This window comes from Suricata suricatta, chromosome 5, assembly GCF_006229205.1.
Source record: "Suricata suricatta isolate VVHF042 chromosome 5, meerkat_22Aug2017_6uvM2_HiC, whole genome shotgun sequence".
Classification (NCBI taxonomy): Eukaryota; Metazoa; Chordata; class Mammalia; order Carnivora; family Herpestidae; genus Suricata; species Suricata suricatta.
In genome coordinates this window covers 113,194,236-113,219,765 of record NC_043704.1, presented here as the reverse complement: position 1 = coordinate 113,219,765, position 25,530 = coordinate 113,194,236, and the positions used below count along the sequence as shown (strand labels likewise).

Below are 25,530 nucleotides of genomic sequence, written 5' to 3'. Positions count from 1 at the left end.
CACCATACACGTATAAAACAATAGATTCATTCTAAATCCTCAGAAATCTCACTTATTTATGAACTTTAAGCAATTAAAAGTTAATAGAAAAGGAAAAATAATTAATTTTGAAAACTGTAAAGGTACTGCAATGTCAAAGCAACACTGAGCATCTATTCATACTGCTGTGTGCATTAAAACCGATTACATTTTTTTTCTTTTCCCTAGGTACAAATGTTACTGTAATGTGTTAATGCAAATTATATTTAAACTTGTTCTCTTTATTTAAAAGCCTTATGTTTTGTGTTAGGAAAGGATAGTTGTAAAATTAACTGTACGTTAGTCTCATACTGATTTCAAAGGCTATTTATTACACAATATAAAAAACATCTTAGTGTTTGGGAATTAGCCTCAATCACAACATACTCCACAGAAGTTCATCTTTACAATCTGTTTCAAACTGCATGCAAAACACTAAAGCTATAAGCAACAGAACTGTTAGAACAGCAAATGAGGCTTGTATATTAATAAAGATTTGGCAGGTATAAAGAATCTGAATGGATCTCTTCAATGTACTAATGACATTTGACTTTCTCAACAACATATGGTCTTTACTGAGCATCTAATATGTCCTAGGCATTGTTCTGAACAAAAGGAATATCATGGGCAATATTATACCCTCCTTTTCCTTGGCAATAACACTCCAAGACCAAGGTTTCTTCTATTGTTTCAGATATATGCTTAGGTTTATATAGTGAAAGGAAGTCAACTAAAATACTTCAAAAAATAAAATCTTCACCACTTATACCTACCCAAGAGTAATACAGTATCTCTGGGGTCAAGAGACCCTTATTTTTCATTTTTCTTCCTCTAAAGGTTTAGAGCCTTTGAGTGTTTGTGCTTAAATATTTTAAGTTTGTGTGCTTATACATGTGATGTAATACAAACAGTGATAGGAAAAGAGAATTTTTTTAATATTACATTCAAATTAAACTATAACTTTTTTTTAAATGAACTTCTTTAATCACTTTGGCCTAAAATTTGATAAAATCAAAATACTCAAAACAAAAACATTAGCAAACATATGTGTTTCCTCAATGTAGAGTTAAGGATTCATACCAAGCTTAGAGTTATCAACCCCAATGTCTATGAAAGCTAAACTAGGATTATATGCTCTTCTAAGCTCAAAAGAGCAAGAATTCTGGAAAGGCTGTGCATATTTCACTCTTCCAAGCTTAAATGCTGGAAAACTGAGGTTGAATCTATGACCAGTGAAATGTTGAAAACTCTGGTTCTTTCAAACCTATCTATCAGCTTTGCTACTCTCTGCAGAGACCAGAACAGAAGGAAGTTAGATAAAATGCAGGGGAATAATTTTGTTGATCTTGAAGAAAAGTCTCAAACACAATTATAAAATTGGGCCAAATAATAAACCCTGAATATTAGAGATTTGGAAAACCATAAATAATTTGATTAGTCACCAACTTTCAGACAAGGCATATGGGCTCTGATTTCTGATTTTAAATTAAATCATGTATTTCATATTTTGATTCACTTTTATGCACATCACCTAATGTGTAATTATGTTAGTCAGTCCTTGATATCTTTTTATATTTGGATGGGTGTTTTCCTTTTTATCAATACTTGCTACTTAAACCTAAAATAAAATGTGACAACTATTCAAAAAATTTGAATAAGCATTGTGCTTAAAGAAACACAATTTCTATTTAATAGAAATTTAAAATCCAGGTTATCAGGCAGGGTCCCAGGAAGAAAGAGAATTTATCCTAGAAGGATCAATGAAGACTTTTAAAATCCTTATAGAAGTGTGGATAGGGATAAGGAACAAATAATGTACAATAAGGTAAAGACAACCAAGAGTATGAAACCATTGTCACCTCTAGGACTAAAGAGACAAAAAGGAAATGGTGGTCCTGGAACCAAGTGAAAACTGGAGACATAAATATGAGTCTCCTAGAATGAACCAGACACATGGAGGAGTGGCACTAATGTCAGAGGCCCAATACCCAAACAGGGAGGGGGCTGAGAAGAAACATCCCAACCTCTCATCCCTCAGATTTCTTGCCTATGCCTCCTCTTAACCAAATCCAACAAAGTGCCAGAACCAGAAGCCAAACCCAATCTATCATTGACCACTTTTAACCAAAACCAATGAGCAAGAAGACCAAAATGATGTCTTTAGTAGTAGTGAATCTCCCCAGGAACAGAACAGGATAGAAGGATACAGAATGGATTTGAGTGGTGTAAGGTTGCAAATGGAAATTAATCTTCACATTAGGATAGCTAAGTGCCCCGAGATTTAAATTAGTAATTGGAGACATTAACAGGATCCTTTATGGAGTTCACCAAGTGGCAACAGCATGAAGAGAAAAAGCATTCAAATTTATTCCTTAAGAGAGTGGGTATACAAAGCTGTCACAAAATGGCCAATCTAAAATCAATGTTCTTACCCCCTGGGCTTTTTCTCTGCAAAAAGATGTGACCTTGTCTTTTGGTATGAAGAACAGAAATATGAAATCACATTTCTAAAATACTTTCTACTTGAAAATTATTATTTTCACAGACCCTATGAGCCAGCTTATTCCATTCCAGGAATGCAATCTTGAGAAATGTATATATAAGTGGAGCCATATACAAGGATGTTCATTCAAATAATACTCATATTAGCCAAGATGTCAACCCAAATAGCTATCCACAAAAGAATTCATGTGGTAGGTACATTCATACATTGAAATACTCTATCATAATGAAAATGAACAGACTACTGCTATACATAGCAACATGGAAAATTCTTACCAACTTTATGTAGAGCAAAAGTAGAAAGATGGAGACAAACACATATAGTTCTATCCATATGAAGTTTTAAATCTATATTGTTTAAAAATACATTCAAATGTGGAAAAAGTATAAAGTAACACAAGGAAATAATTATCATGAAGAACAGCATGCTGGTGACCTCTAAAGGGAATCTGATAGAAAAGAGACACACGGGGGGCTTCTGACATTCTGGCAATGTTCTGTTTTTTTACTTGCATGGTGTATTGGTTAGCTAGGGATGCCTTAACAAAATATCACAGACTTGGTGGCTTAAATAATGGACATTTATTTTCTCATAATTCTGGAGACTGGAAGTCCAAGATTAAGGTGCTGTCAGAGTTGATTAAGGCCTCTCTTCCTGGCTTTTATAGGCCTGCCTTCTCAATGTGTCCTCACATGGCCTTTCCTCTTGTACTCATGGAGGGGGAGAGAGCTCTCTTGTGCCTTTCCTCCCTCTTGTAAGGACACCAGTCCTATTGGATGAAGGCCCCACCCTTATGACCTCACTTAACTTTTATTACCGACTTCCTGGCTCTATCTCCAAATACTGTCACACTGGGGTAAGAGGCTCAACATACAAATTTTGGGAGAACAAAATTCAGTGTCATCAATGATGGTCCTTATAGGAATATTTGCTTTATAATTATTCACTACAGTGTATGTTTATTTTATGTATTCTTCTATACATGTGTAACATTTCACAACAAAATTGCTTTTTAAATCATTACCTGAGTTTCTTTTACTTGAATATTTTGAGTTTTACAATAAATAGGTTTCTTGTTAATTAGATAATTCCTTTCCAGGAAATTTTATGCTTTGAAATAATTTCCTTTGGTTCCTAATCTTTAATTAGAACACTCACCGGATATAACAAATTAGAAGGAAAAATCCAAAACATTTTGTTTCTGAAACCTCCTTGGAAAAGACATCATAGGTGTATCTTTATTAATGAAGACTATTTGTCTGAGAACACATGTGCCAAACAGCTGTTTTTGGAAGGAGATATAGCATAGAAAATATAAGTGTATGGTTTAAACTCAGAAGGGGAGAATTATAGTGCAGAAACACCATAAACAATAATTAAAATAATACCAATGTGCCAAATATATATATAAGTTGGCTCTGGGTGACTTTGGACTGGGGTTTATCCTGGTGAGGGTCAAGCTTACTGATGAGAGAGTGATGTCCTTAGGGACAGAGAAGTGGAGAGAAAGTAACTATAGGGCAGGAGGAAAAGGACTTCTGAAATTAAATGTAACTTAAAATAGAGTTTTAATTAGAGCTGTGAAATAATTTATTCAAATAATCTAGGCTTAATATGACATATTTGATTTCTTTTCCTTGAAATGTATAAAAGTTCCATTTAACCTTGACATTATTTCCTTTCATATGCAAGCATGTTGGAGATGCCATATATCATAGGTAATAAGAAATACTGAAGTAATAATTTAGGGGGCTTGGGTATTAACCTTTCCTGCCAATTCTCTTTAACTTTTCTTTTTGCTTTTTTTAATATTAATTCCAGTATAGTTAACATACAGTGTAATATTAGCTTCAGGTGTAGAGTAGAATCATCCAATAATTCTATACACTCCTTAATCACCACCACGTATTTCACTCATCCTCCCACTCCCCCTAGTAACCACCAGTTTGTTCTCTATAGTAAAGAATCTGTTTCTAGGGTTAAGTAACCAACTCTTGATTTCTGCTCAGGTCATGATCTCACAGGTTCCTAAGATTAAGCTCAGTGATTCATAAGACTAAGCTCCAGGTCACTTGGGATTTTGTCTCTTCTTCTCTTTCTGCCCCTTCCCCAGTTATGGACCTTGTGTACATGGGTGTGCTCTCTCTAAAAATAAATAAAACTCAAAAAATAATTTGTTTCTTGGTTTGTCTTTCTCTTTTTCTTTCCCTCTGCTCATTTGTTTTGTTTCTTACACCCCACATATGAGTACAACTAAATAGTATTTCTTTCTCTGACTGACTTATTTTGCTTAGCATTATACCCTCTAACTCTATCCATGGTGTTGCAAATGGCAAGATTTCATTCTTTTTTATGGCTGATATTGTATATACACACCACATCTTCTTTTTCCATTCATCTATCTAAGGATACTGGGCTGCTTCCATAAATTATAAATAATGCTACAATAAACACATGGGAGAATGTATCCCTTTAATTTAGTGTTTTTGTATTTGGGGGGTAAATAGCTAGTAGTGTGACTCCTGGATCATAGGGTAGTTCCACTTTCAACTTTTTGAAGAATCTCCAAGCTATTTTCCACAGTGGCTGCACCAGTTTGCATTCCTACCAACTACAAGAGGGTTCCTTTTTCTCCACATCCTCACCAACACTTGCTTTTTCTTGTGTGTTTGATTTTATCCATTCTGACAGGGGTGAGGTGATATCTCATTGTAGTTTTATTTTGCATTTCCCTGATGATCAGAGATGCTGAGTATGTTTTCATGTGTCTGTTGTCCATCTGTACGTCTTCTTTTGAGAAATGTCTGTTCATATCTACTGTCCATTTGTAATTGAGTTTTTGGGGTGTTGAGTTTTATCCATTGTTTATGTATTTTGGACACTAATACTTTATCAAATATGCAATTTGCAAATATCATTTCCTATTCAGTAGTCTGCTTTTAGTTTTGTTGACTGTTTCTTTGGCTGTATAGAAGCTTTTTATTTTGATGTAGTCCCATTTTTTTGTATTTTTACAAAAATCTTTTTTTTCTTTTAAATGACTTCCCCTAGAAACAAAACCCTAATATTAAACACACACACACACACACAAATACTCTCTAGTCATCACCTTTCCCTTAAGATTTCACCTTAATTCTGTCTTTTCCTTCCATGATGAACTTGTTAAGAAAGTTTACACCTATTCTGTCAACCTCCTAGTTATTCCCCAACCTGTTACAGTGGTGTTTTTCCCTTCCCTTCTACTGAAGCCAGTTTTTCTGGGTCATCAACTACCTCCTGTTTACAAAATTCAGTGACACTTTGGGGGCTCATGTGTTTGCATCCCACACTTAACACCTGCTTTCTCTTTAAGCCAAAGCTTAGCAAACCACAGCTTGCTCCTTGTTTTTATAGGACCCATGAGCCTAAAATAGTTTTCACATATTAAAATGGTTTTACAAAACCAAAAGAGGAAGAATACTTTGACAACTGAAAACTATATGAAATTTGAATGTCAGTGTCCATAAATTAAGTTTTATTGGAAAACAGCCACACCCACTTGTTTATCTATGGCTTCTTTCACACCTGAGAGGTGGTCTAATAAGCCTAAAATATTTACTATCTGGTCCTTTGCAGGAAAAGTTTTCCAATGCCTACTTAAAATTTACTCCAACCAAGGTTTCTGGATGGCTTTCCTGGAAAAGCTCCTACTCTTCTGATAAGCTCTCCCAGAGCTGTTGTGAAGATTAGACTAGACAACATATGCAGAGTAACTAAGACAGCCTCTGTCTCACAGTTTATGTTCGAATCAATGTTTGCTCTTTTGTCTGCTGCCTCTTTCCTCTCTATCATTTAGATGTGTGTTTCCCAAGATTTCATCTTCCTTTTTTTCCTCTTTACTCTCTTTTGTATACCTCATTTTCTCCCATAACCTCAAGCATCATTTCCACACTCCTGAGTCCCAAAACTACATATCCCAGCCCAGATCCTGCTTTACTTGGATGCCCTTCAAGAAAACAGGCTGAGTACATCCAAAATTAAATTCATCCTTTCTCTAAAATATGCTCCCTTTTGGTATCCTAATCTCAGTTAATAGCACTGCCATCTACCCAACCTCCCAACCCAGAAATTTCATCGTTTCCTTTCTGCCTCTCTCTCACCCTTCATATCCAACTAGTCAGTCAATGAATTCTTTCTACTGCATTTCAGAAGCTTGTTCCCCCACCCATAGAGCCACCACTTTAGTTTAAGTCCTCTTCAGTTTTCTTCTGATATTTTTAATTCATCTCCTGGAATTTTTAACTCAATGGGCCCCAATTTGGTCCCATTTAAATATATCCTTTCCATTTTCACTAGAATTACTTTTTACCTTCTGACATAACCAATGAGATCATAGGACTCCCTCCTCAATGACCCCCAAGACATTTATTGCCCATAGAGTAAGTACAAATACTTGAACCTGGCCTTTCAAAATCTTACCCTTACCTCATCCATTCATCCCTTCAACAAATATTTATTGAGCATGTACTATGTACCAACTGTTATGCCAGACTATTTGCACAGAAGTAAATAAGGTCACCATAATCTTTGCTTGCTGGGGGATTCTGACCCAACAGAAGATATCAAGATTAAAGAAAGAACCATTTCTCTTTTACCCATATTGGAAAAGACACACTGTCACAGCATCATCTGCACATGTAGTGACCTCTGTCTAAAATACCCTCACCAAAGCATAGCTCAAACATCTCCACTGGTATGGTATCCTTCTCCAGTTTGTGGCTACCAGAGTTGATTCTGGACTTCTTTGCATTCTCTGAACATATCTCTAATATTCAAACATAGTGTTATACATCTCTGCTAATGTTACCTTCCTGCACTGTGAGTATCTTACTATCGTATTCAATAGTTGCTAATTGACGTCCTCACACCTAACCCAGCAGTTATTATAGGTGGTCTGATTGTGTCTCTTCTCTGACTAAAGACCCTAAGCTGATTTATGTCTATACTATATTAACAAGCTATATTTGAAAAAAATCAACTAGTAAGAAAATATTTAAAGAGACAACATATGTTGCTCAAGGATAATTAATATGAATAAAACAGTACTTGATTTACATTTTTAAGTAATTGAAGGAATTTTACTTTTATATTTTGTTCACTCAGGAAAAGCCGAATAATTTGCTTATAATAGTATATTTTAGCTGTTAGTCCTTAATTTTTATCTAACTTTGTCTTATTCTAGTATGTTGAAAGTATATTTTAATAAAATATACATCTGTTTGCTAAGAAATATTTGAGAATATTATCCTCACAGTAAGATATTTGTTTTATATGAATACTATGTTTACATCCTGGATATCTTCAAGTCATAAACAATGCAGAAAATAAGAAAATGATGGATGGGATGCAGAAAGATTCAAGAAAATAATTATAATAATATCTATTCTAATCCCTAAGATGTGCCAAAGGGGAGATCCAGGAAATTACCAAGCAGTTAACATCAATACTAGGAAAGAATAAGAACAAATAATAATAGAATTGATCAAGAAGTACTTAGGCAAGAACAATTTAATGAACAACTAGCAGCATGAGTTCATGTAGAAAGACTGTGGAATATTAACCAGACAGAAAGTGTGAGTACAAGCAGAGTCAGCCAAAGGAACCTGAATTTGTCCATTTAAAATTATATAATAGCCATTGAAAAAGCATCTTAAAATAATCTTATAAAGATTAACATAAAATTGACTTTTGGCTGATATACTAGGAAAAAAGGACTTAATTTAAAAATCCCACTAGTTTGAAGATACCTCCAGCCCACCCACACTTCCACCACTGGACTCCAAGTGGTACATATGAGGCCTGATGTTATTACTTCAATACTCTTACTCATCTCCCAACAAATAATTGCTCACACTTTGCTAATAAGTGGCTTTCTAGCCACTTTGTAAATGCCTCCAGCATGAAACCTAGTGCAGATGAAATCCTGACTACAGGACAGCTGTTAGCCACACAGGGGAGGCAGGTGAGTGCATCAAGTTTTACCTTTTTAAAGGTAACTGGTTTCTGTATAGGGAAGTACTTTTAGACTGTATGGTCAAGTTAAAAATTCTAAATGGGCCAGAGAAAGCTTCAGTCATTAGGAACCCAGTGGAGCTCAGATCGGATATAAGCATCTTCCCTGTCAAAGGTATGCCCTTCACTGATTAGGGAAGAGCCTTCAGCTTGGACCAGGAAACCTGCAGCTCAGGCCGCAGGGTGGAAGTGTATCCTGGGCCGGCATGGGTGTTGTCAAGGTGGCTGGATGCCAAAGAAGCAGCAGCCAAGTGGGCAGCCTGATATCATGACCTCTGTAGTGAGTAAAGGACAGCCAGCATGATTGTGTGAGTGAATGATCTGACAGTAAATAAGGGGCCAACCACCAAAATTAAACCAAAATAAGAAATATGGTGGGAAATAATTAGATTGTACTATTCTGAAGACCATGAGAATTTAAATAAAGTTGGGATAGCCTAATCTCCTGAACTTTCCTCAACTGGTTAAATTCAAACACAATTCTAAAAATGTCATTCATTTTTTTTATAGTTTTTAATCTGAAAGTTTGTTGAATTCTTTATATGGGTCAAAATATATACTGTTTGCCACCCTAAACACCTACCTTGTTCTTCCCAGATACTTCATTTCTTAGCACCTCCATCTTTTTAGCAATTATATAAAACTTCCGTCTTTTCAGTTAAATATTTAATCAATTGATACAATTATTATGTATGTCAGTTCCTCTATTCAGAGCATGATGTATTTATTCAATGAATATTAATAATGACGTCCATAGATTTAAAACACATATTACAACTCTCCTGTTAGGAATTTTATTTGTGTAGTATTTTTTCACTCTTTCCTATCATCTACCAACACTTTTACTGAGGAGTTACTAACCTTGGTTTTTTGTTTTGTTTTGTTTTTTTGTTTTTTAGAAAGTGAAATTAATTCAGTACTAAATTGATCCATCTTCATTTATTACTTCATTTACCTAAGTTTATCTCTAAAGTTATGAACAGTTTTATTCCTATTAGTTGTTCCCTCATTCCTTGTGAATAGTTAACTAATTGCTAAATATTTAACCCATAGTTAAAGCCAAATATAAGTTAGAATAAAATATTTTACTCCTGTAGATGTTCCAAGACTCTACTGGTTATTTCACACTCTCCAGCTTACTGGATAATGCTTATTGGAACATCCTTATGCTCTAGTGAGTTAGAGAACCTTGCAAATGTCTATTCTCTATAAATGAAGGTGATAGGAAATAGTAGAAAAGCTGTCTAGTTCACGATACATGAAATTTCTAATTTTGCTTTTTAAAAAGTTACATATATAAAAGATAGAAAATAAGAGGAGTAAAACAGTTGTTTACTCACTCTACATGTTTGTTCCTTACAGTCTACTATCTGGGCAGTTTACATAAATTTCCTGAGATATCAACCCTCATTATAATACACAGGATTGTAAAACATAGTTATACTAAATGAGGCTATCTATATGCCCCAATCAAGAATATTCAAAAATGAAAAAAAAAGAATATTCAATAATGTTCTTTTGTTGTCAGAGTCATCTCATTCTCTATATTCCTATAAAACTATTTAAAACAGGGATATCAATTTTGGTAAAGTACATTGTACATTGAGTAAGACAGATCCCTATCTTATCAAAAAGATTTCTTACAGTAGGGGCTATATTTGGATAATTGGGCAACATACCTGTTTAGAATTATTGGGGTTATTCTTTTTTAAAGCCAACATTTTTTAAGCACTAGTATAGAATAGGCATTGTTCTATTTTCTTTACATGTATTAATTTATTTAATCATCATTCACAGTGAATTAGGTCTGTTGGTAGTCACATTTTACTAATAATTAAACTGAAGCATAAAAAGGTTAAGTAACTTTCCCACGTTCACATAACTTGTAAATAGGATATCGGAAAACCTAAATTTAAGGAAAGATCTAGATGTCCACTGGCCTGGTCTACCTTCACTGATAACTCTTGAGAAAATAGAAAATAGACTAGAGGTCTCCAAGCTTCTAGTGAACATCTCTTTCCATAAATTCATGCTACTTTATATTTTCAGAAACAGTCACATAAAGCTCAAAGAAGAAAATGGTGACTTCTGGCAGATGCGAGTGGGAAAATTAAAAACTGGCATGGGTCTGAGTCTTTGAGGATAGGCAAGTTTTCAAATGCCACAGATTGGAAGGTAGTCCAGTAATGGATCGTCATGGGCAAAAAGCTGGAAATAAAAAACATGAAGAGATGTGAAAGGTGCATCTGAAAGAATTTAGGCATAGAGGTAAGAATTTTAAAACTGGAGAGAGAAATTGGAATGAGGTTTCTTCTGTAAGTTTAAAGTTGATGAGGCTTAATAATATATTCAATTTTAGAATGAAAAATACAGAAAATGTTCTTTTTTTCCATTTTGAGTAATATAAGTGGCCTTTTGTATGAGTTCCAATTTATAATCACCACCAGATATACAATAATTCATTTGGAAGTCCTACACATAGGATAAGAGTATATAATGTCATCAGTCATACCAAATATTCTCTCTGAGACAATAAACTGACGTACATGTAATAATAGCAGAGTAGGTTAATATCTGCCATTGTATCCATCTCAATAGCCTAGCTCCCTCTTAGCATCTCTACAGCCACAGGATGGACCTCCATTTGGAAACAAACCTGAACATTGTGAATATTTGCATATGTTTATAACACTTTTTTTCTAATATAAATGCTACGTACTGAATTGTCATAAATGGGAGAATCAACTGCATATTCTAAACCATAGGAATACCCTAAAGTTCAGGTATAGGCACACTCATGTGGTTGCAGCCATCAGACCTTCAAGGTTAGTGGGAGCAAAATGTGTCCACACAGATGTTTCTTGCTTTCCAAATAGTTCTTTTGCTAAGCTCGCTACCTTCTAGTTCGCCCTGCTATACTGGTGTAATTGTTATATAAAATTTGGGTAATAAATATAAGCACAAAAAGCAAATATAATCTAAAAATATCCATAAGTACTAACTTCAGAACAATCACTGCATGCACTTTACTGAAAGTGCATCCATTTTTTCCTATGCATGTGCATGTGTATATATATTTAAAACTGGGCTTCCAATCCCTGTCTCTAGCCAACCGTAAGGCTCATCCTTTTGCATAGTATTAATGTGCTATTATAGCCAGAAAAGTCAATGTTTAGACCATACCATTACAGATGATTCATCACAGTAATAATGATGTCATTAATTTCTTGAGAACTTTTCCTTCTCATCTGCTTGTTTCTGATGAAATAATATCCCTAAGAGCAAAGCCCACCCTTTGAAGAGGTTTCACCCAAAACATGTGACTCTCTAAGAGACTTCTGGTCCTCACAACTATCATTTCTAAAACCAAGTTGGAATTTAGTACAGGTGTGATTATGATTAATGATTTATAGTACTAAATACATATAAAAATATAAAGCAGTCCTGAATCTCACACAATAATTACAGGAGCATTTCCAAATTTTACTCACAGACTGGCATTTGGTTGTCACATTGTTGAAAAGACTATTAATTCCCCATTGAACTGTCTTGGTATCTTTGTCAAAAATCAACTGACCATAATATGCTAGAATTTCTGGACTCCATTCTATTCCATTGATCTGTATGTATGTCAATCTTTATGCCAGTAAAACACTGTTTTTGTTATTACAGTTTCATAGTAAATTTTGAAACCAGGAACATGAGTCCTCCAACCTTGATCTTCTTCTTTAGGATTGTTTTGGCTCTTCTGGGTCCCCTGCACTTCCATATGAATTTTAGGATCATCTTGTTAATTTCTTCAAAACTAGCTTGTTTGGATTTTTATAGAAATTGTGTTTAATCTGTATATTAATTAGAGTATTACCATTTTAATAATATTAAGTCCTCCAATCCATGAACATAGCATTTGTTTAGGTCTAATTTAATTTTTTTCAATGTCTTACTGTCTTTAGAATATAGGTTTTCTATCTTTTTTGTTAAATTACTCCTAAGTATTTTTTATATGAGGTAAATATAATTTTTTCTCAATTCCATATTTGGATTGGTCATTGTTAATGCATAGAAACGCGCTGATTTTGTATATTGATCTTATATCTGGAAGACTTGCTGAACATGTTTATTAACTCTACTAGGTTTTTTTTTCACTGATTCCTTAGGATTTTCTAAATATAAAATTATATCATTGGCACACAAAAAATACTTTACTTCCTTTCTCACCTAGATGGCTTTTATTTCTTTTTCTTGCCTTGACTAGAACCTCTAGTACAATGTTGAATAGAAGTGAGAAGAACCAACTTCCTTGTCTTATTCTTAATCTTAGATTTAAAAAAATTAGTTTTTCATCATTAAGTATCATGTCAGTTTTTCACAGATGGACTTTGCAGACTGAGAAAGTTCCTTTCCAGTCCTAGTTTGTTGATTATTTTTATCACAAAAGGGTGATGAGCTTTGTCAAATGCTTTTTCTGATTTATTAAGATGATCCTGTGGTTTTTGTCCTTTATTCTATTGATATGATGCATTCCAACAATTAATTTCCAGTGAACTAATCTTGTATTCCTGGGATAAATCTCACCTGATTATAGGTGTTTTTATAAGTTACTGGATTTGATTTGCTAATATTTTGTGGAGGATTTTTAACCACATTCATAAGAGATAATTTGTTTGAGTTTTCTTTTTTCCTGAGGTCTTATCTGGTTTTAGTATCAGGGCAATAGTGGCCTCATAGCCTGAGTTGGGAAATGATTCCCTTTTGTTTTTTTTTAGAATAGCTTGTGAAGAAATTATGTTAATTCTTACTTAAATATTTGGTCATATTTTGTTCAAGTTTTTCTATTTATAGCTTTAAAAATGCAACTCTGATAGCATGCCCAATAGGAGGACATAAATGTCCACCCTTTCACTCTGTAAACCTGAAATTAATCTACGGCATCTATGATGCACAAAGCTACTCTCAAAGTTTGAGTTACTCACAGGGAAAATAAGTTCCCTAATTTGTCCTTAGAAAGTTTTCCAAGTTAAAAAAGAAAGAAAGAAAAGTAGGGAAACATTTATCTCGGGCGCGAACCGTTTCTCCTGTACCCTCAGCTCTCCTCCATTTCACGACCCTCCCCAACGCAAGGCTCGTGCGCACAGACCCGGTAGGTGACCCAGGGGACTGTCGCGGCGTCCTCCCGCTGCCGTCAGCACTGGAGAGGGAGAGGGTTGGGCCAGGAGGGTCTCCAGGGGGCGGGGCGGAGGAGGAGAGAATGCAAAGCAGTGCCTCGTCCCTGGAACCTACGGAGCAGCGACGCCCCTCGCTATAAATTCAGAGCTGCCTCGTCCGGGGCTTCCAGCGCGCTGCTCACCCAGGGCCCCGGCGGCGGGGACAGGCGCGGCGAGCATCCGTCTCGGGCTGGGACGCACTGACGCAGCGGCGAGCGGAGCCGGGAGTGAGGGCGCGTCGCCGGGTCGCGGGGGACGCGGCAGAAGCCGGGCACCGCGCTGCCGACTCGCTGTCCGACGTGAGCTCAGCGCCCTGGGCGCGGGTAAGTCGACACGGACCGCCGGGGCAGGTTGGGGGCCACGGGGCCTGGCTGGTCAGTGCATGTCAAGGTGTCCTCACTGCGTGCCGTGCGGGTACGCTCCGGGACGAAGGAGAGGAGGCTCAGTTCCGGTCGGCGCCCACCAGGAACCGGCTGCCTTTCCCCAGATCAGGTGAGGGGCGCCTGGGTTGCAGGGAACAAATAGATTGTTCGCTGCGTGCCCCCAAAATGTCATTCAGATTTGACCAGACTTTTTCGAGGACAAGCCAGAAATCTGTATAAATGGGATCCAACCAAATAAACTTTCGTCCCCAGGCTTTTAGCTAACTCTTGTCTTTTAACCATGCCCTCAGTGAGAAGCTGGTAGGACTCTGCGGGGCTTCCCGTTTCAAAGTTTTGCTACTTCTGTGGTGAAGTTAAGAGTTTCCCCAACCAACCCCTCTGCTTCCCAGGGAACGCCCCAGCATGGCTCCTCTTCCCCTCACACCTCCCTGCCAACCCCGCGTCCTTGGCACTGAGCGCCGCCCCCACCTGGGACAAACTCTCCCACCTTCAGCTGTCCCCAGGTGCCCTTTGATTCATCAGGTTGGCAGCGGGGAGAAGCTGGGGCGTCTCCACACAGCAATCCCCATAGCCCTGGCGAGTAACTGAGGCAGGATTTTAAGAGAAGTCCTTGTTGGCCCCTTCCCTCCGCACCGCCTATCTAGAACCTCATTCTTCAATTCTCTTAACTGTCCAGCCCACTCTCTCTACAGTGCCAGCCTGCTATTTCTCCCCAAGACCTCAGCATGTCTTTCCCAAAGTGTCTCCTACACCATTGTCTTTGGGCGCCAGTAGAAACCCGGTTACTGTAACCATCCGGAGCTTCTTTACCTAATCTTTGTTTTCTGGTGGTGTATCAGAATCCCACTATTGGCACCCTCTCTTCTCAGTAAAACTTTGGGTGCTCATTTTCCCCTGGGATCAAATTTGGGAGTTGGCTACATTTATTTCTAGTGTCATTCAGAGAAGAGAAAGTAACAATGAAGGATGCAAGAAATCTGGCACACACTGCTCTGTTTTCTAACTTTGTTGGGCAACTTGTTTCTCCTACAGGTACCTCATCCCCAACGTGATTCTCTTGCTAGATACCATCTGAGTGTCCTGGGTCCCCGGGGGGTTCATTTCCCTTAGTATAAGCTCTAACCCTTTTGTAAGTCTTCTCTGAGAAACTGCCGGCTTCCCTGTCTCCTGCAGTGCTTCCCTCGCTCTAAGGGCCCCACCTAGGTCCCGTCTCTCAGGCTGTGGTGGAGCCTGCAGACCGTGCAGGGGCGGGGAGGTACGGGGAGAATGGCGAGCCCCACTGAACTGGCTGTGTGCTTTCACAAGAGTTATTTCATAACCCTGAACCTCAGGTCCCTGACCATAAGTTTCCCTCCAGTGATAAAACTCCTTGATTCCTTTTGTTTCCTACTTATTTGTTTAAAAAAAATAGTAGTCTAAAATAACTACCCTTTTAGCCCATGTTTGGGACCCTCAAAACTCTCTAAATAACTCTCCTAGTAAATTATCTATTCTGGAAAACGATTAGCTTTCCAGTGCTGGCTCCAAAAGTCCATCCCTCCTGATAATGGCTGGCAGTTCCCGTAACCTGGTTTAAAGCTCAGGGAGTGCACCGCAAGTTGCCAGGTCTCAGCATTTGCTAAAGTTTCACAATTATTAGTGTCAAGTCTGTTATCTACTCTGTCTCTCCCTTTTTTTCCCTGACTTTATTGTTCTTTATGCCCATCATGGAACCTCCATTCCTGGTTTGGCTTTTCTTTGACCTTAAACTGAATCAACTGCTCCATCATTCAACTCAGAAGAAAGCTGGTTTTCTTCTACTGATTCCACTGATGCCAAAGAAAGACTTTTCTTCCTTGAGATTTTATAATATGTCTTTCAGTCACTTCTGTTGCTTTGCCAATGCTCCCCATCCCAAGAGTTCTGAGCTTAAATCTTTACTGTCATTCTCTAACCCTGGTTGTGTTTAAAAAAAAAAAAAAGAAGTAAATTTATGGATTGCTCAGGTTTCTTACATTGTTTTTTTTTCTAGTTTGAGAAGTAAGAATATGTGTGTGTGTGTGTGTGTGTGTGTGTGTGTGTGTGTACATTTTTCTGGTCTGTTGTTGCTGCTTATTACTGTTGTTGTTACTATCACTAGTTACTTGCCCAATTCTAAAGGGAAAATAATGAAAGAAAATTTAATCTGCTACTAAACAAAAGCCCAGGTAAAATACTTAGCTGAGAGGCATTTAAAACTAAGAGGTTAATTGTATGGTGACTATCTTCATGTCCTGTTCGAGCAGATAATGGACCTGCTATATTTTATTTTCCAATTTGTTATAGGGACCTAACCCAGGTCCCATAACACTCGCATGTCTTGGCTGCCTGATGCAGGTGCCCAGCCTTCAGCCCCACACTCATTAGTTTACCTAGCACTTTGCCTACTCAGTCATGACTGGGCTATGCCAGAGAGTCTCCCAAGTAAGCTACAAATTTGGAATTTTATTTTGCTGTTTGAAGTAAATTCACGTATTATAAGGATTAGAAAGCCATCCTGAAGACACACTGTGGCAATAAGCAAATATAGAGCCAGACCAGCAAACTCTGACAAAGAGTCAAGGTTAGGAATGCTCTTCTCTCATGTTACCTAGTAAACTGGGTAAATCACCTTGTAAACTCATTACCACTGGAAAGTGCTGTTATTTTTCTTCAAAATATTTCTAAGGTTTCCCTCACAAAACTGTCCAAAGTCATTGGGTTATACAGTTTATGTTTCTTGTCATGTAGGTACTTATTAAAATAGTGTGCCATAGTTTCCATAAACAAAAGTAAGCTTTGTTCCATTTCCAACCTAAATTTAGCTATTATTTTATATTTTCTATCTAATTCATTATATGAATTTTAGCTGCCAAAATTCAACTTTTTGATAGCTTAATATATAAAACCATCTTAAATCAAGTAGTGCCTATAGGGATTTAAGGTACTATTTAACTGATTTGGCAAATTACTACCATTATCCTCCCAAAGTTCTAAAACACATCCAAAATAAATGACAGCAAAAAAAAATCTATGAAGCTGTAAATTTGCCAAATGTCTTATTAGTCAGTGAAAATTTTAATGACAGATTTGACAACTGGAACTAGAAAACAAAGTATATATCTAGAGCAGTCATAGAAATAAGTGAATCTTGATATTAGTAGTTGTATTAATATTAAAAGTTTTGCTATCTGATTCTGACTCCTTCTCTTTATAGCAGATGGTCATAAGGGAAGAAAATTGCATTGAGTATTAAAAACAAAATCGTCTCTCAAATATTTTACTAACATAAGATTCACTATATGCTGTAAATACTGTATGGCTCCTGTATTTTATGTTATTCTTAGAGCTCAGTTTAGAAGAGATTTTGTTTGTCTGGTTCCTAAACAGGTGCGTCATTCAGACGTCCTAAGCAGAAATAAATGTCTAGAATTTGCAAATGATTGTCAGAGTTTCCTTCACATATCTAAGAATATTTTAAATTGTGTTGCTAATATCACAATTACTTACTTTTCTAACATTTACTAGTTTAGAAAGTAGGTGACGAAATGGGTAGGCTTTGTTTTTCCTAATCACATTGTGCCTTCATATTCCAAGTCCTAAGTTTAAATGTCCTTAAAATTTTAAATCATAGAATCATTCAGTTGGGGTCAAATTTTATGTGATTTCTTGTCCCTTTTATAAGCGTATAAGCTGTTTTATTCTTCACCAAATTATATTAAAACTTACTTAGATCAGTGGATGGTTAACGTCAGAGTAAGAATAGTGGAGAACAACTATGTACTATTAAAAAGAGTTTAGGATTGCTAATTTTCTAAGATGTCTTTAGCTATTTACCAACTAATATTAATCAAAGCTCCTCTTATCCAATTTGGAAAATAAAGAATTATATGTATGAAATGTATCAACAATAGAAGATACTTACAGAGGGAATATTATGGATCTGAGTGATGTTAAGTTGTTAAGGACACACAAAAGTATAAAAATGGCCTTTGCTCTAGAGATGTTGGTCAAGCTGAGTATATATTTGGCTGAGTCTCTCCAATCATCTTAGAGCCACTGGGGTGGGAAGCCATTTAAAAACAATCCTCCTTCTGTCCTACCTTTCAGAGCAGGTAGAATGTCTACTGTGATTACATTCTTTGATTCCAGCCACTTTCATAATATCCATCACAACTTTCCCTTCCTTATGGGAGTTCCTTTGATACTATGAACCACATCAAATGCATCTTTGTATTCTATTGCTGAATACGCCACACATCACCTTCTTGCCTGTTGTTTGTTTGTTTTCAGCTAGAGCTATGAAAGATACATTTTTCAGACCTCTGTAGTTTAGTAGAAGAGATACCTTAGAGGGAAACCATTTTTCTAACCCCAGTTGAGTATAGTATCCTATTATACACAATAAAATGACTTGAAATTGATGCTTTACTCTTAGTAATTGGGAAACTGTTAATATTGTTTTAGTCTAAAGCTGTAATGGCAAGGGGGAAAGTAGAGAATAAAGAAAGAAAGAAATGGAGGAACAAAATAAAAGTTGAAATAGCAAATCAGTGGTTCTTCAGGCATTAGGGAAAAGGTAAGGCAAGCATATGACAATCACCTGGAATTTTAAATCTGTACATATTGTCTACACTTTCCTTATTTCCATTTTCTCTACTGAGAACTCCTATACTATCTATAAGTTAGGAGCTGTCATCCACAATTATCTCAAGTGTTAAGGCAAAGACCAGCCTTATGGACAACATATGGGAGCTTGTTAGAAATGCAGACTTTCTGACTCCACCCAGACCTATTGAAATCTGCATTTTAACAAAGCAGGTGATTCAGATGCAAAATGAAGTTAGAGAAGTCCAAGTATACATACAGCACCCAGGCCTTGTTAAAATAATTGTCTAGAGGTTATTTTATTGGTTTTTTAATAGACTAACATTTTTACGTAAAGCTAGCATTTATTGAGTACATATGATATGCCAAACACAATGTTCAGCCTTTAATATTGTTTTTATATAATCCTTACAACATCCCTATGAAATAATCACTGCTTTATCCTGATTTTATAGGCTGGGATACTGAGTAATAACAAGATAAGTAACTCACCTAAATTTAGTAACTGATAGAGTTAAGATTTAAACACAGGAATTTTGATTCCTGTGCTCTTACTTGCCACCCCACACTGTCTGCTCTATACTAGGCTGCTTGCTTTTTAAGCCAACTAATTATTTAAGAATTTATTTCACATTATCATTTGAAATCAAGTTCTGTTTCTCTCATAGAAAAAAACAAGAGCTATCCTATTTTAGTTGCAACACTTGCTTGTCACTTTAACTATAAGTAAAATAATGAAGAATTCTAAAAATTCCTCCTTTAGTTGGGAAATAAATACTAAAACTATGAAAGCTCATTTTTTTTAAACTTAACATTCATTATCTCTGTTTTTTTCTTAACTTACCTAAAAATTACTCATTTTACCTTTGGGTATTCTGATGCTATAAAACCGTTTTCTCTTGAACTAGTCATTCCCTACATACACAAACTATTCAGCCTTCTAACTCAAATTATATTCACTCTTTCAGCTCGTGATATAACCGCATATCTACAAGCATGGTTCACTAAACTGGTTGAATATAGATACTAACCAGTCAGTTTGCAAGTAAATGGTGACTTATGTTTAGCCAATGACTCTTCAGATGATTCCGTCTCTGAACAACTTGTCCCAGTACAGGGAGATTTTCTGAGAGCTGTCAGTTGGATCTGGCCAAAAGCCTGTTGTTCTGACAGGGGGTCATTGATGTTGGTCAAAAGACTGAAGTGAGTCTGGGTTCCCTGTGATCACATTTGAGAGGAGAGGTGTGTCAACAGGACTGAGCAGCTATAATTTTCTCAGTGATAAAGGGACATCCTTGGGAGACAGAACTTCACCAGCTGCTTAGATGGAGAACTTTAAGCAGCCCTAACAGTACAGTGTCTAATTTGTAACTTAAGGCTTAGGACACAACCAGCCCAGGGCTGCCACAGTGCCAAGCACCTGGGGCTTAGAGGCATGGTAGTGCCCAGGAGATAGCCTGCATGTAGCAGCAGAGTTTCTTAAAGCTGATAAATGGTAAATGATAAAGCAGTGATTCTCTAATGACCCTTTACAGTCCCACTGGTCTCGCTGAGCCAAATATTTGTGACTGCGACTGCAGAGAATCTGCACCAGGTTTTTTCCCAAATAAATTGAAAAAAAATTAAATTAAAAACAGCATTTCTTCTAGTAAACTTTATACATTTACACTTTTATCATCACAAACACTTCCCTTTGCTTTTTGACCCAAACTCTTCTCAGTATCCAATTTAAACGTATTTTACATGCTTCTAAATCTGTGTACTATGCCACTAGAACAAGAATGTGCCATTAACCTAGCTTCAGTAATCTTTCAATTCAAACGATGTCACGTCACATAAAAGACATTGTACCATGATGGATCCCAGCCCTTAACCTTCACACACTTAATTGCTGCCACTTTATCAGGAATGGAAAAGAATCTGATGGGATTCCTCTGTAATGATTTCTTGAACGTGTTGTGGCATTTGATCTACTGAGTTAGTAGAATAAATTCTTGAGAGAAACACAAATCTATTCTTTTAAATTCCTGATAGGTTAAGCCATATGATGGGACATTATATAGCCATTTTTACATATTTAATAATATTTAATGGTAAGGAAATATTAATGGTAATTTAATGGTAAGCAATATATAAAACGTAAATCATAAGCGTGGTGCAGTGTGTGTGTGTGTGTGTGTGTGTGTGTGTGTGTATTTAGTAGATTAGTGTCAAGCCATTAAGACCTTACTTGGGCCACTGGTATTCTAATGAAAACAGAATTTATATTAGCACTGATTTGTAATTTAAATAACTGATATATTTTTTAAATGTCTGCATTGTTGTGGACCAGATAAGACTAGGAAAAATATATAACAAATCTTAAAAGCTTTTGAGGGTTATTAAGATCAAGGCTAAGATCAAAAGTGACTCTTTTCTTTCCTTTTTTTATGGGCTTTCAAAATTTCCTATAATGAACCTCTATTAGTTTTATACTTCTTACTTTCTGTTTGTCTCAGAATTACTATTACTTTCCATTTAACTCACTCGAGATTTCAGATCTTTAGACAACTACTATTAACTGCGTAGAGAATGATATTTACACCTTCTCTATTTTTTTTTCATAAGGGACATTAGTGCTTTACAAGAGTTTACAAAAGTCATACCAGGGTAGTATTTTTATGAGAGGAATAATCTTATGGGAATTTTTGGGTTTTGCTACAACAACAAAACCACTGAAATATAGGGATAAAAAGAGAGTCTTCTAAGGCCAAAATCCTTCCATATAACAATGTTATAGGAAAGTTGGTATACATTGTGGTTTTAAACCTATACTATACTTACAGTCTTCTTAAATAACTTTTCAGCTTTAAAATTTTCTTACTGAACAGTGTCTGCCAAATACATAATGAAAAATATTGCCTAATTTGGCTCCATAAGAAAATTAAAGTGATCATATGGCAAAAAAGACCATAAACCAAAGTCAAAAGATAAACAGAAAGTTGGGAAAGCTATTTGCCACACATTACATGTAAAATGCCTACTACCTTAATGTAACATGAGCTCTTTAAGATGAGAAGCCATTAACAACCCAATGAAAAAATAAGCAAAAGCCGGGCATCTGGGTGGCTCAGTTGATTGAGCCTCTGACTCTTGATTTTGGCTCAGGTCATGATCTCACAGTTCTGTGAGCCCAAACCCCATGTCCGGCTGTGCTCGGACCGCACACAGAGCCTACTTGGGTTTCGTTCTCTCTCTTTCTCTCTGTTGCTCCCCTGCTCTCCCTGCTCTCAAAATAAATAAACTTTAAAAATAAATAAATAAGCAAAAGCCATTAATGGGCAAACTAGAAGAATAACTACATACGATAAGAATAAAAAACTCAACCTCATTCATAACTGAAGAAATGCAAGTCAAGACAAATAGGTACTCTTCATTTATAAGACAAAAAAATTTAAGATATGATAAAAGCCAGATTCACGGTCTCAAAAACTCGTATAACCTTTATAGAGGACATGTTTTTTTAAGTATCTTTCAAAAACTTGGAGTATGCAGTTTGCTTTAACAATCACATTTGAAACTTCTCTACTAATATACAACTTAAAAAATGTACACATATAGATAGGATCATTGAGGTATGTTTTTAAGCAGACAAAAATGGAAACCAGAAAAGGAAAACCTTAAGGCCCATTAACTGGGGGCTGGCTGAATCAATTATCATGTATCAGTACAGCGACTACTGTGTATAGTCATCAAAATAAATGAGGTAGATTTATATATACAGTATAGCTCTGGCGATGTTAAGTTTTAAAAAAGCAAAGAACAGAATAGTAGAATGTGAAAAAGAAAAAACGTGGCTATACACATCTGTATGCATGTGTATATGTTTTTAAAAGTCCTAAAAAGATACATATGAAACTATTAGTAGTAAGTATCTCTATGAAGGGTATCCAGAGAGATCATTACAGAGAGCTAGGAGACATGTACTTTATTTTATATTCTTTTGTAACTTGATGTTTATACCACATGCATGTATTACTAACATGAAAAATAAAAACAGAAATACAGAAAAAAAGATCTTTTTAAGAATCCCTTTTTAAATTATGGTGAAATAACACATTTATATTTAAAAGAATCATTTATCAAAGTTTAACTGTAGATTCACAACTAAAAATCTAATCTACTTCTTATATGAGTAGTTAGGTCTACAGAAGTGTCTTAGAATAAGATCGCACTGTTTTACCCAAAAACATTGTTTTTCTCCTTCTCCAGTGAGTAGCTACAAGGGTGTGAGGGAAGATGCAGACTATAACCAGGAAGAGACATACTCCCACGGCAGATGCCACTTAGTACAACCTAACTCTATATACGGAAAAACATATTCTTGATGTGGGCCAGATGGTTTTATGCCCTTCAAAAACATTTTTAAGATGTAGTGTTAATACTTACTCTGGCCATTAAAAAATGCAAATCTGACCATATTCAGTGAATCACATTAATCCTTTTGTCTTTCCAGATTTAATACATGATAACTTCGTCTAAAATGTCCAAGTTTTCATCTGAATAAGACACTGAAGCCATCCTAGAAGTTCTGCATCCAGGTAAATGTCTTACACCTGATAGCATGGTATCGGGCAGTAGTTTATTGTGTCGAGAGTGGAGGTAGCACAAGTCACATATACCATTGTCTAGTGGCAGAAACAGGAAGCAGAAAAGAATGAAATTCCACTCTTAACTCATTCCTTATATGCAGCCTAAGAACATATATATTTATATGATTTTAAAGGTAAACAGTGTTAGAATATTACCATGATATTCATGTATTAATATAAACCATGTGAGAGATCTACAACCTCTCAGCAAGGATCTCCTTGTGGCTGTGGATGGATTGCTCTGAACAGTACTCTTCACACTATGTAGGGCTTTAAGAGGAACAGGAGGGAAATGATTGTGTTCTCTCCTCAGCCACCCAGTGGAGCTCTGTGAAACACTCACTTCCAAAAGCACATGTCCAAATGCCATATGTCTAAAGAACATAAACTTGACCTGCTCACTGTCAGAAAATCCAGATATCTTTAAGTCTTATTTTTTTTAATTTTTTTAATGTTTATTTATTTGAGAGAGGGGGAGAGAGAGAGAGAGAGAGAGAGAGAGAATGAATGTGTAAGTGAGTAAGCCAGGACAGAGAGAGAAGGAGACATAGAACCCAAAGCTGAGCTGTCAGCACAGAGCCTGACGTGGGGCTCAAACTCACAAACTGTAAGATCATGACCTGAGCTGAGTCAGATGCTTAACTGACTGAGCCACTCAGGTGCCCCTCTAAGTCACATTTCTACAAAAGTTTCCCTTACTTCCAGTAAGATACAGGAAAAAGGGCAAGATGGAGTTGGAGACAAACGTACCTTTAATCTCCATATAGCCAGCCCTCGGGGAGGCATGAATCATGCAGCTGGGCATTACACTCAGAACCCGAGAAGGCAGCATGAGTAATCAGGGACTGCTGTGTCCATCCGTTTCCTGTCACATGGCCCTGCCTAGTATTTTTTATAAAAAGACTCCTGAATTTTCCAGATTGAAAGATTTTTTTCTCCTGACAAAACCCAGCTCAAGGAACAAGCCCTCAGCTTCCTAAATTAACAGGGGGGACATCCCCTAGTCCCTCCACGAAGAATGAAAAGAGCAAATTGTCTCATTCTGAAAATGTTGTGATTACATTTAATCAAAGCAGAGGACAGATAGGATAGGTTGTGGGTAGGTAGATAAATGTTAATTTTGTTCTGCTTTGTCTCATTGGCAAGGAGGAAAGAGTAGCTGGAAGACTCTCCATGGTGGCGAGGACTGCTCTAATCTTGGAGACAAAAACGGGTACACTCTATGAGTTCTGCCCCTGGAAATCTTTAGGTTTGGGGGATATTTTGTTTGGTTTTGGCTTTGTTTTGAGGTATAGATAAGCTTAGAAAGCTGGGCTGTACCTGTTTTCAGCAAAAATCCAGCTCTGGAAAAAGTACACTGAAATGTATGTCCTCATTAGCAAGGCACTAAGATAGGAAGCTTTATTTTGCATCCTAAGAGTACTGAACAGAAGGAACTCTTTGTCCATACTATGCCATCCACCTTGTAACAGAAGAAGCAAGACAGTAATCCAGGGGAGTTCCTGATAAAAATTTCTATAGAACAGCCTCCCTTCTCCTGTGTTTTGGAAGCCCCACTTTCTAACATTCACACATTTATAACAAAACTTTTAAAATGATGTTTTTTTCCTTACAAGTAACAAAACAGTAAAAAAAAAAAAAACTTCCATATAATTAACTTTTTCAAACCTTTAAGTTTCAGATGAATAAGCAAAACATGCTTAATTCTAAGTTATTTTTTTGTTTGCTAAAGAACTGATGCTATACCAATTCTGCCACTAACTAGCAACTTTGCTTTTGGTTTCCTATAAAACCATCTCCAAGGCCCCATGCCATCCACTATATTGGAATACAAAAGGTGTGTTCAGAAGGACCTGAACATTGCAATGTCCCTTTTACCAACTTACGGCTAGAGAACTCTGATCTCTTATTGATTTAAACCAGGAACGTGTAAACAGCATTTTAGAGCTTGTTTTATAGGACCAAAAGAATGTAAGTTGAAATCTACTTAGGACAAATGGGGAAAACCAGGACATTTAAAAGAATCAATAAAGACCACATTCAGTGGCTTAAAATCTGTAGGCTAGTACTGTCCAGTATGGTATTCATGTGCCATGTGTGGCTACTCAAATGTAAAGGGAAATTAATTATAATTC

The 25,530-nt window shown here is 36.4% G+C and overlaps 1 protein-coding gene across 1 annotated transcript in view; it reads left to right on the top strand.

Annotated features, from left to right (window-relative positions):
* Positions 1 to 13,921: 13,921 nt before the first annotated feature.
* Positions 13,922 to 25,530, top strand: part of AGTR1 (angiotensin II receptor type 1) — a 47,478-nt gene continuing 35,869 nt past the window's right edge. Inside the window, exons 1-2 of the mRNA XM_029940089.1 lie at positions 13,922 to 14,099; positions 23,260 to 23,344. The gene's annotated coding sequence lies outside the window, so the exon portion shown is untranslated. The remainder of the gene's footprint in view (positions 14,100 to 23,259; positions 23,345 to 25,530) is intronic.